This window comes from Ailuropoda melanoleuca, chromosome 7 (assembly GCF_002007445.2).
Source record: "Ailuropoda melanoleuca isolate Jingjing chromosome 7, ASM200744v2, whole genome shotgun sequence".
Taxonomy (NCBI): domain Eukaryota; kingdom Metazoa; phylum Chordata; class Mammalia; order Carnivora; family Ursidae; genus Ailuropoda; species Ailuropoda melanoleuca.
Genome location: NC_048224.1, coordinates 48,634,653 through 48,647,962, shown reverse-complemented (window position 1 = coordinate 48,647,962; position 13,310 = coordinate 48,634,653).

The following is a 13,310-nucleotide window of genomic DNA, read 5'->3' as shown; positions in this document are numbered from 1 at the left end:
CCAGTGCTCTACTGAAGCTTGCCTGCTCAGATACCCGCATTAATGAGCTGATGATTATCACCATGGGCCTAATGTTCTTCATTGGTCCTCTCATGCTGATTGTCCTCTCCTATGTTCGTATTTCCTGGGCTGTGTTTGGCCTCTCATCTCCTGGAGGGAGGTGGAAAGCCTTCTCTACCTGTGGTTCCCACCTCACAGTGGTCCTGCTCTTCTATGGGTCTCTGATGGGTGTTTATTTACTTCCTCCATCAACTCATTCTGCAGAGAGAGAAAGTAGGGCTGCCATTCTCTACATGGTGATTATCCCCATGCTAAACCCATTCATCTATAGCTTGAGGAACAGAGTCATGAAAGAGGCCTTGGGTAAACTATTTGGTAATGGAAAAATGTTCTTCTTACCATGAGAGTGATGCCTGATCCAGGTATCCCGATCGACTGCTGCCCTTCATCATTTCAGTGATTCCACCACTCTGACTGATTTTTAAAAGATTATCATATAGCTCCGGGTTAGGAGTGTAACAAAAAGGGTATTTCCACTCCTTTACTTGGCTCTAGAATGATATGCTCTGTCTCAGTCTCTCTCTGGATCCCAGTGAAGCATCCATTACTAAGGACAGGACACTATTTCCCCTTCCTCACCTCTAAAACCAGATCATTAGCCAGAGTGGCCTAAAGGATATGATTCATGCTCCGGAGCCAAGTAACCCTGCCCTTGAGTGCTATGGCATGAGGTGAAAGGATGAGAATACAAACATGTACTGGGTATCTACAGGGTTCCTCATTGTTCTTCACATCAGTTCTTTGAGGTAGGATTGTGAAAAGTGTGAGTCAGAATGTAAATAATTTCCCCAAACCAGGTAAACTTGATTCTAATACCCATCCTTTTTCGACCACACCACATTGTGGAGATCATGAAAAATACTGAGTGATCATGATAGGAGATAAAGAATTAAATTAATAAATATTTTACAGTATTTCCTTAATATTTCATTTCTTAAACTTGAGAACACTCCTTTCTGTTTTTCTAGGTGAAACAGAGTAAATACTTATGTGTGCCTACTGCGTGCCAATTTTGTATTAAGGACATGACTCATCCTCTTGGTTCTTTCATAAAATATTCAAAATACAGATACAAAACCATAAATCTAGCATGCTGGAAATTTTAGAGCAAAAATTTGAGGAAAGGTAGTCTGGTGGAAATGGGTGCCCTGCAAAGGCCCAAGCTTAATAGAGGTATTTTTTTTTGCAGTGGGATTACAGGTTACTATTTTTTTATATCTAAATGTTTTGAAACATCTAGATAAAAATGTTCCAAATATTGATATTTCTAGAGCCAGGAAATGAGATTTGAGGGTTGGCACAAAAATATTCCAATGACTAGCAAGTCACTCCTAAGAGATAAAGAAGCACCTAAAAACAGAGCTCTCCAGAGTTTCAAGGTCAAGTTCATCCTGGGTGAAGTTTTTTTATTTTTTCAAGGTTTTATTAATTTATTTTAGAGAGAGTGAGCCAGCAGGGGAGGGGCAGAGGGAGAGGGAGAGAGAGAATCTCAAGCAGGCTTCCCACTGAGCATGGGGCCCAGTGCCCCCCGGATCAAGTTTTTTAAGCAGGGTGTGTAGGGCGCCTGGATGGCCCAGTCTGTTGAGCATCCAGTTCTTGGTTTTGGCTGGGGTGAGGATCTCAGGGTCATGAGATGGAGCCCCTGCTCAGTGTGGAGTCTGCTTAATACTCTCTCCCTCTCCCTCTGCCCTTCCACCCCATTTTCTCTCTCTCTAAAATAAATAAATAAATCTTTAAAAAAAGGAGGATGTGACTTTTTGATGTCTTGCACGATAGATCTTGCTTTGAAAGGAAGAAGATGATAAAGGAAGAAGATTACACCTGTGTGTATTTCCCTTTGACCATCATACCTTCTCCCCTCTGTTCTTTCTTCTTGGATAGAAGAGGTGGGAATAATGTGACAGCCAGGCAAACCAGACTAGACCATCCTGGCCTTGAAGTAGGTTACTTGGCTCTGACCACAGCAATCTACTACTGCAATTTCCAGTAAGAAAGCAAAGTTTAAAAGAGTAAACTTTGTATTTGTCAGTAACATCCCTCTTTTTCTGAACCAATTTCCTATATGTAATATCCCTACCTCTGCTCTCCAGCCATCCAGGTACACCATACTGTTTACCATCTATTCAGTCTGCTCTCTGCCCTGTATTAATAGACTACCCTAGATCAAACTCCCATTCCTGAAGCACTGAGCCAAATATGATTATATCCTTTAGAAGACATGCACTCAATTTGTAAGGTTCACTCTTCCATAAGACCACTTTTGAAGGTGATCTTTTTAAACTAAATGGATCTCAAATGGATAGGATATTTCTGAAGATCTTTCTGAGTCCAGAAATTTTAGGTGCAGGAGTATAGCTAAATATAGGGTGGGTATACCTTATTGGTTTCTCCTTTTCCCGTGTTCTCAAGTACAGCTGCCCCTTATAAGACTCAGAAAATAAAGGGGGATATTGTTTAGGCAGAGCAAATGAATTGGAAAAGAAGCCTGCATATATACTGTAAATAAGGACTCCATAAATTAAATATTCACTGGTGCTTTACTTTTTCCCCAGAAGTTACATATGCTTCATCTATCATTTTAATCAAACTTTAATATGTGTTCCTTAGGAAAAGAATTTCTTTTGTATACAAAAATTTAGAGACTTTAATGTCATATCCAAGAATTCCACTATATCCTGTGGGATATAGATAGCTAATTACAACTAATAAAATTCTAAGAACAGAAATAGTCCTTCATATAGTGCAGAATAATAATGGAAAGACTTTTGGAAATAACACCATCCCAAATATATATTTTAAAATACTTTTAGATATTATAATTGGGTTTTTATTTTTATTTTTAATAATATTTTTATTATATTATGTTAGTCACCATACAGTACATCCCTAGTTTTTGATGTAAAGTTCCATGATTCATTACTTGTGTATAACACCCAGTGCATTATGCAATACGTGCCCTCCTTAATACCCATCACCAGCCTATCCCATCCCCCCCCGAAGCCCTCAGTTTGTTTCCCAGAGTCCATAGCCTGTCATGGTTCATTCCCCCTTCTGTTTGCTCCCCCCTTCTTCTTTCCTTTATTCTCCTATCGATCTTCCTACTTCTTATGTTCCATAAATGAGTGAAACCATATAATTAGGTTTTTAACTGACAATAATTGATGCTGTATAAAAGCAGATAAGGGAGATACTCTCAAGTGCTTCTGAGAGTATAAATTGGCATAAATTTCCAGGAAATAGGTTCATAATATATATTATGAGCACAAAAATATTTGTACCTTATGACCTACTCTTTCACTTACAACAGTTTGATAAAAGTAATAGTAAAACAATATTGTTAAGAATTTATATATAATGAACTAATGATGTACTATACAGTGGTTAAATGAACATAATAAAAAAAAAGAATTTGTATATAATGTTGTTACTCATAAGAGAAACATAAACCGCCCAAATTTCAACCTCAGCAGCTTGGTTAATTAAATTATGCTATGTCAGTATGATGGAGTACTGTGTGGGCTTTTCAATTATTTGATAACACATTTTTTTAAAAATATTTTATTTATTTACTTGACAGAGATAGACAGCCAGAGAGAGAGGGAACACAAGCAGGGAGAGTGGGAGAGGAAGAAGCAGGCTCATAGCAGAGGAGCCTGATGTGGGGCTCGATCCCACAACGCCGGGATCACGCCCTGAGCCGAAGGCAGACGCTTAACCACTTTGCCACCCAGGCGCCCCTTGATAACACATTTTTAACACAGAATAATGTAAGCAGAAAATTCATTATTACTAAATTCATTATGAATTTATTCTTTATTATTCATAATATTTGGCTAAAAAAACTTGAGAACACCAAAATATTAAAAGTATCTATCCCAAGATGATGGAATTATGTATGACTGTCATTCACTTTCTTCAACATCCACTTTCAATTTGTATTTTCCACAAAAAAAATGTTACTTTGATAATCATAAATTGAAATATTTTGTAAAATTTTAAGTCAATTTATTTTAGCCAATACCTATACTTTGGTAACCTGGAGTTTGCCATGGAGATAAAATTAATCTTTCTTAAAACAAACAAATAAATAAATAATCTTTCTTTTTTTTAAGAGAGAATTGCTAGAAAATTCCAGGCTTTCAACGAATAGATGCCAGATGAGGTTATTATATACAGAACTTCCTTGACTGACGATGGGGTTATGTCCTGATAAGCCCACTGTAAGTTGAAAATGTCCTAAGTTGAAAATTCATTTAATACACCTATCCTACTGAAGATTGTTGTTTAGCCCAGCCTACCGTAAACATGCTCAGAACACTTACATTAGTCTACAGTTGGACAAAATCATCTAACACAAAGTATATTTTATGACAAAGTGTTAAACATCTCATGTACTTTATTCAATAATATACTGAAAACGAAAAAGAGAATGGTGGTGTGGGACAGAGTGGTTCCAAGTGTATTAGTTGTTTACCCTACTGATCACGTGGCTGACTGGCAGCTGCTGTGGCTGGCATCACATGAGAGCTTCAGTATATGTGCCACATATTGCTAGCCCAGGAAAAGATCAAAGTTCAAAGTACTGTTTGTACTGCATGCATATCACTTCTGCACCATGTACACTCAAAAAAATCATTAAGTTGAACCACCAACCATCTGTATTCTGCTGCAAGGGAAAGAAGCAGAGGGCTTTTTAAAGAAAATGAAGTATTTAAAAAAATAAAAGTAATTATTCCATCTGTATTAGACATCAGTTGTGATGTTTTCATTTGGCACTGAAAGAGTTTTTTGTCTATCCACACAAGCATAAGGGGCCTGACATCATAATTATTCCAGGGTTAAGTCTACATTTCATTAGCCTATTTTATTAATCAAGGTTCTGGGTAGCAAAAAGAAACCACCATTGGTATTTTAAGAAGAAATTAAGTTAATTCAGGGAACTGAGTTTTTACAAAGTCGTTCACAGTGTTATAGAATGTCTCTTGGATGTCTCCAGGAATAACCTAAGGAATAATAATAATGTGACCAATGTGAAGTATTTCTATCTTATATGTAATCAGGAAGGTGGGGAATCAGAAGGTTGCCATTGGACCTATTGAATTCAAGAGAATATCAGTGAAGCTGCAGCCCAAATAATAGGAATCAACATCAAAACTACTTCTTGATTCCCACTGACCTGATGACTGGACCCAGAAAAGTGGGATCCAGCTACTATTCTCAGTGCAACTGCCTCTCAGCATCTATGTACCTACTGATTGGACATTGAAATTCTGCTATAGAAAAAAAAATGCTCCATTAATACATCTGACAGTAGAAAAGGCACACACACACACACAAACACAAATGCCCTTAATCTCATTTCAGTATTCCAAATTTCACATAAGTGCGTCTATTCAATAGAACTAAACTCACACCCAGGACCTGACCTGCAAAGGAGTCTGGGAAAATTATTCCTTTCTTCTTTCCAGCTTTTGAAATATAGAAAGGTACATCAGAACAAGGTCAAAATGGATGGAGAGTGCCAACTGATTATTTCTCAAACATTTATTAATAAAAATATTGAAAGGTTTTCACTTACCCTAAATGGGTATGTCTGATCTACAGTAATTTAAGTTCTCCTTTTGTCAAGGCAGAGGAGCAATAGTACTGAGGTATTTAGTATGGTCTGGATCTTTCAGGGCACATGGATTGGTGCTGAAGATCATAAAATGCCAAGAGCACGCAAGGAAAATATGGAAAAGGAATTCCCAGGAAACGGGTAAATATTTCCATGGCCAAACTAATGATCATGCTCTAAGTCTGGTGATAAAAGTATATAAGATGCTCAACATTATTAGTCACTAGGGAAATGTAAATCAAAACCAACTGAGGGGGCGCCTGGGTAGCTCAGTTGGTTAAGCATCCGACTCTTGATTTCAGCTCGGGTCACGATCTCAGGGTCGTGAGATCAAGCCCTGCATTGAGCCCGCTGAAGATTCTCTCCCTCTGCTCCCCCCCAACTCTCTCTCACTCATTCACTCTCTCAAAACAAAGCAAAACAAAAAAACCACACTGAGATTTCACTCTACATCCACTAAGATAACTAAAATAAATAAGACACACAATAGCAAGTGTTGATGAGAATGTGGGGAAACTAGAACACTAACTTTGCTGATGGGAAGGTGAAATGGTGCTGGCACTTAGAAACTAGTTTGGAAACTAATTCAGCTTTTCCAAAATTAAACATAGATTTGCCACATGACCCAGCAATCCCACACTTACATATTTATTCAAAAGAATTGAAAACATGTCCATACAAGCCAAGATGCCCCTCAACAGATGACTGGATTAAGAAGCTGTGGTCCATATATACAATGGAATATTACTCAGCTATCAGAAAGAAACGAATTCTCAACATTTGCTGCAACATGGACGGCACTGGAGGAGATAATGCTAAGTGAAATAAGTCAAGCAGAGAAAGACAATTATCATATGATTTCTCTCGTCTATGGAACATAAGAACTAGGATGATCAGTAGGGGAAGAAAGGGATAAAGAAAGGGGGGGTAATCAGAAGGGGGAATGAAACATGAGAGACTATGGACTATGAGAAACAAACTGAGGACTTCAGAGGGGAGGGGGGTGGGGGAATGGGATAGACTGGTGATGGGTGGTAAGGAGGGCACGTATTGCATGGTACACTAGGTGTTATACGCAACTAATGGAGCATCGAACTTTACATCGGAATCCGGGGATGTACTGTATGGTGATTAACATAATATAATAAAAAATCATTAAAAAAATAAATTAAAAATAAATAAATAAATAAATAAATAAAATAGTGTTAAAAATAAAAAAAAAGAAAACATGTCCATGCAAAAACTTGCACATTCACGTTCATAGTAGCATTCTTTAAGATAGCCAAAAAGTAGAAACAACTCAAATGTCATTTATCAACTGATAAATGAATAAACAAAATGCAGAACATCCATACAGTGGAATATTATTCAACAATAAAAAGGAATGAAGTACTGATTCATGCCACAACATGAACAGATGTTGAAAACATTAAGCAAAATTGAAGTTGATCAAAAAAGACCTCATATTATATTGCTCCATTTATATGAAATGTCCAGAATAGGAAAATCCACAGAGAGAGAAGGTGGATGGGTGGTTTTCAAGGGCTGGGGGCAAAGGGGAGTAAGGACTGACAGCTAGGGGTGCAATAATACACAATTTATAATTGTATAAAAATTAAGAAGCACATATGGATAAATTGAACAAAATAAATGTATACCAGTACATTAAAAACTCCAAAACATTCATGAGTGAAATTGAAGCAAACTCAAATACATAGAGAGATGTACCCTGCACATGGATTGAACGACTTACTATCATTACGGTGCTATGTTCCCCTCAAAATGATCTACAGATTCAGTATAATCCAAGCCAAAACATCAGCAGACTACTTTTAGAAGCTAATGCTCAATTTCATATGGAAATGAAAGTCAAACGACTTAAAGCCAACTTAAATAGCCAAAACAACTTAAAAATGAAAAGCCTGGCAGACATACTCTGCTTAATTTCAACACTTTTTATAAATCCATAGCAATGAAAATAATAATTGCACAAAAATGGAATAGAGATCAATGGAGCAGAATGAACAACCCTGAAATAAACCAATGCATATATGATCACTATTTTACAAATGTGCCAACATAATTCAATGTGGAAAAGGATATTGTTTCAACAAAAGGTGCCAGCATGATTCAATATCAATATATGTATATTTTTTCAACATATATTAAATGAACATAGACTCTTGTGCTGTACCACATACAAAATGTAGCTTGAAAGGGGTCAAATGTGTAAGAACTATAACTAAAACCATTAGAAGAAAACTCTGGACAACATCTTGTAAACATGGGGTAGGGGAAAATTTCTTAAATAGGACACAGAAGCCTAGAAAAATTTATAATATGGACTTCTTAAAAATAAAATACATACGCTTTTCGAAAGAAACTCTTAATAAAATGAAAAGAACAAGCCTCAGACTGGCAGAAAATATTTGCAAAACATATTTCTTACAAAGACTGGAATCCAGAATACATACAAAGGAGAAGCAACCCAATTATTTTTAAAAGTACGTGCAAAAGAATTGAACGGATATTTCACAAAAGAAAATACATAGCAAATCAGCATGTGTAAAGACACTCCACATTGTTAGTCATTAGACAAGTGGAAATGCAAGCCACTAGAATATGCAGTGATGAGCCCACTAGAATGGCTAGAGTTCCAATGACTGACAACAGCTGGTGGCGTTAGGAGCTGTAAAGAGGAACTGTCCTCCCCCTTCTGATTAACCCCCCCCTTTCTTTATCCCTTTCTTCTCCTACTGATCTAATAAGAAGGGGGGATGAAGCATGAGAGACTATGGACTCTGAGAAACAAACTGTGGGCTACAGAGGGGAGGGGGGTGGGGGAATGGGATAGGCTGGTGATGGGTAGTAAGGAGGGCACGTATTGTATGGTGCACTGGGTGTTATATGCAACTAATGAATCATCAAACTTTACATAAAAAGCCAGGGATGTACTGCATGGTGACTAACATAATATAAAAAAAAAAAAAAAAGGAACTGTCCTACATTGCCTCTAGTAATGCAGACTGCAAAGCCATTCTGGGCAATAGTGTGGCAGCTTCTGACAAAGTTAAACATACGCTTGACCCAACACTTCCACTCACCCAAGAGAAACGAAAACATCACACAAAGATTTGTTTGTGTGGCTATCCACGTACACAGGGGCAAAGGTGACTTTGCAGGGAGTGAAAGTGATATGCAGTGAAGGAAGGATGGCCTTTCCAACAAATGGTGTTGGAGGAACTGCGTGTCTCTACAGATGAAGGACGAATTATAACTCGCAGCATTAAAAAAATTACCTCCAGAGGGATGATAATTGATCTAACTATAAAAGGTAAAAGACAAAAGGTCTTTGGAAAGAACAGAATATTTTTTATATATTTAGCCAGATTAACATAAAACACAAAAAGTATACATCATCAAGGAACAAATAGATTAACTCAACTATATTACATTGACGATTTGTTTTTCATCAAATTATATAATTTGTACCATTTAGACAGTGGCAAGGCAACACACAGAGTAGAAGATTCTCTCTCTCCCTCCCTTTCTCTCTATTTATCTATCCATCTATTTTCAACAAATAAATCAAATTCAGAATATATGAACGATCCTTCAAATCAACAAAAGAAAGAAAATGCAATAGAAAAATGAGCACGTGACTTGAATAGCTACTTCACATAAGAAGATACCCAAATGAAAAATGCACATAGTATAAGGTGTTCAAATTCAGTTGATATAAAAGAAACACAAATTGAAAACCACAATAAGATACTATTACACACCCACTAGCATTGCGAACATTTAAAAGACTAACAATCTGAGTCTTGCAGATGTAGAACTAAAACCTTCTTAGGCTACAAATGGGGTATGTATTGGTATAAACCCTCTGGAGTACCATCGGGCAGCACCTGCAAATGTACTCCCCACGCCACAGCATTGCCATTCCTAGGTATGCACTCCAGAGAACTGCATATATATGCTTCTCAAAAGACACAAGAATATCCACAGCAGCCCAATTCATAATAGTCCCAAACTGGAAAAAACCTAAGTGCCTATCTATATTATGATGGATTAATAATTGTGGTATAATCACATAATGGAATTCTTTTTTTTTCTCAAAACCTTTAAATGTGGAAATTTTATTAGAAGTTACCAATATCCTTTAAGTTCAGTTAGCCAACATATAGTACATCATTAGTTCCTGATGTAGTGTTCAATAAATTATCAGTAGTACATAACACCAAGTGCTCATCACATCTCCAGCCCTCCTTAATATCCATCATCCAGTTACCCCATCCCCCACCAACTCCCCTTTCAGCAACCCTCTGTATCCCAGAGTTAAGAGTCTCTCATGGTTTCTCTCCCTCTCTGAATAAAAGTTATATGCTCACAATAGCTGTAACTACCATCTGTCATGAAACATTATCAGGGTGATGAAGAGTGGGACAAATGGGTGAAGGGGAGAAGGAGCTACAGTCCCCCAGTTATGGAATGATAAGTCACAGGAAGAAAAAGTAGAACATAAAGAATATAGCTAATGGTATTATATTAGCAGTATAATGGGAAAGTTGGTAGCATGGTGCACTTGTGTTCATTTGTGATGAACATAGCATAGTGTATAAACTTGTTTTTTTATTCAGTAGACTTTTTTTATAATAATATATTTATTATATTATGTCACCATACAGTACATCCCTGGTTTTTGTTGTAAAGTTCGATGATTCATTCGTTGCGTATAACACCCAGCGCACCACGCAGTACGTGCCCTCCACTACCCATCACCGTCCTATCCCTTTCCCCCACCCCCTCGCCTCTGAAGCCCTCAGTATGTTTCTCAGAGTCCATAGTCTCTCATGCTTCATTCCCCCTTCTGATTACCCCCCCTTTCTTTACCCTTTTCTTCCCCTACCGATCTTCCTAGTTCTTATGTTCCATAGATGAGAGAAATCATATAATTGTCTTTCTCTGCTTGACTTATTTCACTTAGCATTATCTGCTCCAGTGCCATCCATGTTGCAGCAAATGTTGAGAATTCGTTCTTTCTGATAGCTGAGTGATATTCCATTATATATATGGACCACAGCTTCTTAATCCAGTCATCTGTTGAAGGGCATCTCGGTTCCTTCCATGATTTGGCTATTGTGGACAATGCTGCTGTGAACATTGCGATGAATATGGCCCTTCTCTTCACTACGTCTGTATCTTTGGGGTAAATATCCAGTACTACAATGGCTGGGTCATAGGGTAGCTCAATTTTTAACTTTTAAAGGGGCCTCCACACTGTTTTCCAGAGTGGCTGTACCAACTTGCATTCCCACCAACAATATAGGAGGGATCCCCTTTCTCCACATCCTCTCTAACAATTGTTGTTTCTTGCCTTGTCTATTTTTGCCATTCTAACTGGCATAAGGTGGTATCTCAGTGTGGTTTTGATTTGAATTTCCCTGATGACTAATGATTTTGAACATTTTTTCATGTGTCTGTTAGACATTTGTATGTCTTTAGTGGAAAAGTGTCTGTTCATCTTTCTGCCCATTATTTGATTTGTTTATTTGTTTGTCCAGTATTGTGTTTGAGAAGTTCTTTGTAGATATTGGATACCAGTCTTTTATCTGTAGTATCATTTGCAAATATATTCTCCCATTCCGTGGGCTGCCTCTTAGTTTTTTTGACTGTTTCCTTGGCTGTGCAGAAGCTTTTTATCTTGATAAAGTCCCATAAGTTCATTTTATCTTTTGTTTCTCTTGCCTTTGGAGATGTGTCATGAAAAAGGTTGCTCTGGCCGATGTCATAAAGGTTGCTGCCTATGTTCTCCTCTAGGATTTTGATGGATTCCCGTCTCACATCAAGGTCTTTCATCCATTTGGAGTTTATTTTTGTGTATGGTGTGAGAGTGGTCAACTTTCATTCTTTTGCAGGTAACTGTCCAATTTTCCCAGCACCATTTATTGAAGAGACTGTCTTTTTTCCACCGGATGTTTTTTACTGCTTTATCAAAGCTTAGTTGCCCAAAGAGCCGAGGGTCCTTTTCTGGATTCTCTATTCTGTTCCATTGGTCTTTGTGTCCGTTTTGTGCCAGTACCATGCTGTCTTTGTGATCACAGCTTTGTAGTACAGCTCGAAATCCGGCATTGTGATGCCCCCAGCTTTGTTTTTCCTTTTCAACAGTTCCTTGGAGATTCTGGGCCTTTTCTGGTTCCATACAAATTTAAGGACTATTTGTTCCAGTTCTTTGAAAAATGTCCTCGGTATTTTGATCGGGATAGCATTGAAAGTGTAGATTGCTCTGGGTAGCATGGACATTGTAAATATGTTAATTCTTCCGATCCATGAGCATGGAATATTTTTCCATCTTTTTGCGTCTTCCTCAATGTCTTCTAAGAGTGATTTATAGTTTCTAGAATATAGATCCTTTATGTCTCTGGTTAAGTTAATTCCAAGGTAACGTATGTTTTTTGGTGCTATTGTAAATGGGATGGATTCCCTAATTTCTCTTTCTTCAGTCTCATTATTCGTGTATAGAAATGCAACTAATTTCTGAGCATTGATTTTGTATCCCGCCATATTACTGAATTGCTCTATAACTTCTAATAGTTTGGGGTGGATACTTCTGGGTTTTCCATATAGAGTATCATGTCATCTGCGAAGAGAGACAGTTTGACTTCTTCTTTGCCGATCTGGATACATTTTAACCCTTTTTGTNAGGTAACGTATGGTTTTTGGTGTTATTGTAAATGGGATGGATTCCCTAATTTCTCTTTCTTCAGTCTCGTTATTCGTGTATAGAAATGCAACTGATTTCTGGGCATTGATTTTGTATCCTGCCACCTTACTGAATTGTTCTATAACTTCTAATAGTTTGGGAGTGGATTCCTTTGGGTTTTCCATATAGAGTATCATGTCATCTGCAAAGAGAGACAGTTTGACTTCTTCTTTGCCGATTTGGATACATTTTAACCCTTTTTGTTGTCTGATTGCTGTTGCAAGGTCTTCTAGTACTATGTTGAATAATAGTGGCGAGAGTGGGCATCCTTGTCGTGTTCCTGATCTTAAGGGAAAGGCTTCCAGCTTTTCCCCATTGAGAATAATGCTTGCAGTAGGCTTTTCATAGAGATGGCTTTTACGAGATTGAGAAATGTAATCTCTTCCTACACTCTGAAGGGTTTTAATATGGAAAGGATGCTGTATTTTGTCAAATGCTTTTTCTGCATCTATTGAGAGAATCATATGGTTCCTGAGTCTTTTCTTGTTGATATGATGTATCACATTGATTGATTTGCGAGTGTTGAACCATGCTTGCATCCCAGGTATGAATCCCACTTGGTCATGATGGATAATCCTTTTAATGTACTGTTGGATTCTATTAGCAAGGATCTTGTTGAGGATTTTGGCATCCATATTCATTAGAGAAATCGGTCTGTAATTCTCCTTTTTGAGGGGGTCTTTGCCTGGTTTGGGGATCAAGGTAATATTAGCCTCATAGAATGAGTTTGGTAGCTTTCCTTCTGTTTCTATTTTTTGAAATAGCTTTAGGAGANTCACACTGATCGATTTACGATTGTTGAACCACGCTTGCATGCCAGGTATGAATCCCACTTGGTCATGATGGATAATCCTTTTAATGTACTGT